Genomic DNA, 5295 nt, shown 5'->3' with positions numbered 1-5295 from the left:
GAATATGAGTTGTCCCCAGAGCTCTGGCTTTCCCCGAATAAAGCCTCATGTAGTTTGCATCAAGCTTGGTCTCTCGTGAGTTCTTGGGTGTCCGCTATTGTCCCGAGGCCTGAGCAAGGGGCTCCTCTCAGAGTCTTTCAGCTTCTGATTTGTGGCAGGCTGCCAAGTGTCAGCCTTGACATCAAATTGACATGTATTTTTCAATTGGGTCTAGAAAAGAAATGAGTGGGTTAAAGCATTTGTCTGTTAGTGGTTGACTTGTAAGGTATCATTTAATCAGGTGACAGTTGTTGCTGAGCCTGGAGTGATGAATGCCTGTCATCGGGGCACATGAAGGAACACATGAAGGAACATTTAACTGAAGCAGACACAGGTGAAAGGATGTTCTGCTAAAGCAAGCACGTGAAAGGACTCGTGATGAAGGATTCTTTGCTAATGACATACAAGTATTGGTTCGCCTTGCTTGTGTTGTTGAGCATGGTATATTCATGAAGTATTTGTGAGTGGATTGAGCTGCCTCTGCTGACCTGTGAACTGAACTGCTGCTCTTCTGACAACGCAGATGAGATTTGCTCCAAAGAACAATTTCAAAACAGGCCCCCTTTCCCAGAATCCTTTTTTCCCCCCACTACCTCTGCTGGGTGGTGGGCTACAAGGGAGGTGTTTTAGTCAGGGTTTCTATTCCTGCACAAACATCATGACCAAGAAGCAAGTTGGGGAGGAAAGGGTTTATTCGGCTTACACTTCCATGCTGCTGTTCATCACCAAAGGAAGTCAGGACTGGAACTCAAGCAGGTCAGGGAGCAGGAGCTGATGCAGAGGCCATGGAGGGATGTTCTTTACTGGCTTGCCTCCCCTGGCTTGCTCAGCCTACTCTCTTATAGAACCCAAGACTACCAGCCCAGGGATGGTCCCACCCACAAGGGGCCTTTCCCCCTTGATCACTAATTGAGAAAATGCCTTACAGTTGGATCTCATGGAGGCATTTCCTCAACTGAAGCTCCTTTCTCTGTGATAACTCCAGCTGTGTCAAGTTGACACAAAAATAGCCAGTACAATTGACCCCTTGTACAATTGACCATTGATGCTGGTTAGCTGGAGCTAAGAAATTAGCGGTGATTAAGAAGAGACCAGCATCGTTGAGGTGACATCTTCTGGGAAGTGTTTTCTGAAAGCACAAAGAGGCTGTGTTCCAGAGATAGTCAAGGTTGTACTCCTTCTGCAGTGGGACTTGGTAATGTGTAAGGGTCACCCAGGTGGTACTGGTTTTGAAGGCATGAAGGGGTCATGCAGAGCAGCTCAGGCTCGGCACTGTGAGAGGCCATGGAAGGCCATTGGTGAAGGTGCAGCCTCAGTTGCAATTGAAGGCCCAGGACTGAAGGGGTCATGCAGTGTTTTGGAGATGCCAGTACCATGAGATGACCACCAAGAGCAGCAGCAGCAGTGGAGTACAGGCATCTGGAGCCCAGAGGACGACGTGTGTGCTACAAAGGGCATGGCTGGAGAAGTGACCCAAGCCCTTGGAGGAGCCCAGAAGATTGTGAGTTGGATCCCAGACATTGGACAGTTGGAGATTGATTTTTGCTTTGATTGTGACTGTGCCCTGATATTTTCCCTCTTGAAGGAAGAAACTGTTTTAGTGGAGCCCACAGTTAAGAGACTTTTAATTGTCAAAAGACTTTGGATTTTAAAAGAGATGGATATTTTAAAGAGATTGAAAATTTAAGAATATGTAAAGACTGTGGGACTTTTAAAGTTATTTAGACCTTGGGGATGAATAAGAATGTAAGGGTTTAGGCTTACTAGTGATGTGTTTGTGTGTCAAGTTGACAAGGGGTCAATTGTACTGGTTAGTTTTGTGTCAACTTGACACAGCTGGAGTTACCACAGAGAAAGGAGCTTCAGTTGAGGAAATGCCTCCATGAGATCCAGCTGTAAGGCATTTTCTCAATTAGTGATCAAGGGGGAAAGGCCCCTTGTGGGTGGGACCATCCCTGGGCTGGTAGTCTTGAGTTCTATAAGAGAGCAGGCTAAGCAAGCCAGGAGAGGCAAGCCAGTAAAGAACATCCCTCCATGGCCTCTGCATCAGCTCCTGCTCCCTGACCTGCTTGAGTTCCAGTCCTGACTTCCTTTGGTGATGAACAGCAGCATGGAAGTGTAAGCCGAATAAACCCTTTCCTCCCCAACTTGCTTCTTGGTCATGATGTTTGTGCAGGAATAGAAACCCTGACTAAGACAGGAGGTTAAAGTGTTTTACAACCATCATTTAAAGTAGGCTTTGAAAAATTAAAGTTACAATTGCCCCTTGTCTTAGTTAGGGTTTCTATTGCTGTAAAGAGACACCATGACCAAGGCAACTCTTACAAAGGCAACATTTAATTGGGGCTGGCTTACAGGTTCAGAGGTTCACTCCATTATCATCAAGGCAGGAAGCCTGGTAGCATCCAGGCTACCTCCTACATCCATGGTGTAGGAGGAGCTGAGAGTTCTACATCTTGTTTGAACAGGATGAAGACTGACTCCTTAGGCAGCTAGAAGGAAGGTCTCAAAGCCCACCCCCTCAGTGACACACCACCCCCACAGTGACATACTTGCTTGTGGGGTAAGTGGATGGTGCCACAAGACAGGAGACCTGTCTCCAGACAGAAGATCGAAGAAAGTTCAAAAACTCAAAGACTTATCCTAATTGAGAACAGCAGGCGTTGGAACCAGCTCCCTGCCAGGGTCCACGTGTCCTGGACCACATAACTACAGCACCCATTGAGAGGGCCATGATAGCCAGTCACATAGAGACAGCACCTGAAGTTCTTCCCCATGCAAATAGAGCATCCCTACCATCTCAGACTGAGCCAATGACAAGCATCTACCCCTGGAGTGGGTGTGGCCTTGTTGGAGGAAGTGCCAGGTTGTGTTGTCCTCGAAGCTGGGGGAAAGGGAGAGGGGAGGAAAGGGGTCAGAGAGGGTGAAGAGAGGCCAAACATTCCCTTTTATAGCCTACCTGGCTGTTACTAGGTAATTGTTGGGCAGAGCCTAGAAGAAATGCTAACCGGCTAACAGCTAGTCTCATGTTTTCTGTGTATTTAAGTTCCTTCCTTTTTTTTTTTTAAGATTTATTTATTTATTTTATGTAAGTACATCGTAGCTGTCTTCAGACACGCCAGAAGAGGGAGTCAGATCTCATTCAGGATGGTTGTGAGCCACCATTTGGTTGCTGGGATTTGAACTCAGGACCTTCTGAAGAACAGTCGGTGCTCTTAACTGCTGAGCCATCTCTCCAGCCCTTAAGTTCCTTCTTAGCAAAACTAGAAAGCTCTCTCTTCTAGTCTCTGCTTCCTGGAGGAGAAAATGAAAGTTGTTGCCACAGACCACCCCAGTCAGGTCCCTAGAATGAGGGTCTTTGAAGCTAGGTGGGTAAGGATTTGACAGTGACAGAAACAAACATAGAGGCTGTTTGAATCTGAGTGTATTTTGCAGCTCTCAAGCAGGGGTTTTTATACATTGAAAGGACAAATACTACAAGTCTTAGAAGATGTGTTCAGTGAAGCAATCACAAATACCATCATTATCATTTGGCACAGGAAAGTGCAAAAATCAAGCAAACATCACAACTCCGAAAAGATGTACTCAGTGAATCACAAACAGAACAGGTGACATCATGATTAATAGAGATCATCCAAGTGTCACAACTCTGAAAGGGTGTATTCAGTGGGGCCATCATCCAAGGCTAGGGGCAGATTTCCAAGAGCAGGTTAATAAATCTCTATGGTCAATTATTGTTTAACATCTAACGCCTGGAGCCGGGCAGTGGTGGCACACGCCTTTAATCCCAGCACTTGGGAAGCTGAGGCACATGGATTTATGAGTTTGAGGCCAGCCTGGTCTATAGAGTGAGTTCCAGGACAGCCAGGGCTACACAGAGAAACCCTGTCTCAAACCTCACCCCCCCCCAAAAAAAATACCCCAACCAGACAAACAAACAAACAAACAAAAAACAACCCACATCGAATGCCTGATTTTTTATAAATCTTCAATGCATAAATTTAAACTATTTTAATTCTTTTTATTTAAGTCTTTCTTTACCAAAGCCCACTTCCGATAACACTCGTGTAGTCATATGAAATTTTATTTGGGGGGAAATTTTTATCTGTCATAATACTATTCTATAACTTTGTAAATGATTTATAAAGCGTTGGTTTCCCCAGAGATAAGGTCATGTTAGTGAGCCCATCTCAAGGGATGGTTTCTTACCCATTATTATTCTCCCTTAAGATCTTGGCCTAGGCTATCAGGGATATGTAAATAAGAAAAGGAATAAGAGAAAACAAAGCAGATAGATTGCCATGAGAACTACAGCTCAATATTTTGTTCTGGCCAAGAATTCCACAATCAGCTCCAGGGGACCTCCTTTTGAAGTCTACCACCTCAATCTGTGAAACTTGTCACACAGATTCTACTGGGCTTGCTTAGTATGGCAAGTTGTAAAAGAAACATTTATTCTCCTGAAGTAATTGTTGTCACTGAGGTTAGCCTCCATCTGCTAACCTGGGTCTCGTCCTGGAAGCTTCTAGTCTGTGTACAATCTAATCAAGGCCTAGAATGTTTTCTAGGCTGACTGATTCAAACTGGCTTCTCTCTGCCTGTCCTGAATTGCTCTTTTTGGCCTCATGGTAATTTTGGCAATCTGTTCTAATCTTCTGGCTCCTTCTCCTTCTCTGATTTGTTCTGTCTTCACCTGGTTCTAGTTTGTTCTGTCTCTGCAACCTGTCTCACTCCTAACTGTCCCAGGAAAGCTGCCTCCAAATTCCAGGAACTCTACTCCAGCCTGCTTCTCAACTCCCTGACAACTGAGCTCACTGAACAGAACTGACTAGCGATCAGTGCTCTGCATACCTCTGTCTCCTGAGTGCTGATTAAAGGCCTGTACCCCCACATCTGGATATAAGCCTGTACCCCCACATCTGGATGTAAGCCTTTCTTTGTCTGAAACTTGCTTTATACCGGGCTGACCTTGAACTCAGATCTGCTTATCTCTGTCTCCTGAGATTAAAGGCATGTCTGCATTCCAGCCAGGTCACACAGACCTAGAAGATCTTTGGAGTTGATCTTTTGCCAGAGCAGCCATGTTCTGAATTAAGATTCCTCTACCAGAAGTGATTCTACTTGTAGTTGGGAGTGAGTACCCATTGTCTCAGAAGGAAGAGGAGTTAGGCCATGCCCGCTTAAGGTAGCAGACAGCCTTTGTAGCTTCTCTTTCTTTCTTTCTTTCTTTCTTTCTTTCTTTCTTTCTTTCTTTCT

Source organism: Mus caroli, unplaced genomic scaffold (genome assembly GCF_978045245.1).
Source record: "Mus caroli unplaced genomic scaffold, Mus_caroli_1 scaffold_7, whole genome shotgun sequence".
In the NCBI taxonomy this organism is placed as follows: Eukaryota; Metazoa; Chordata; class Mammalia; order Rodentia; family Muridae; genus Mus; species Mus caroli.
The sequence above is the reverse complement of the archived record's forward strand: the minus strand, read 5'-3'. Positions refer to the sequence as shown.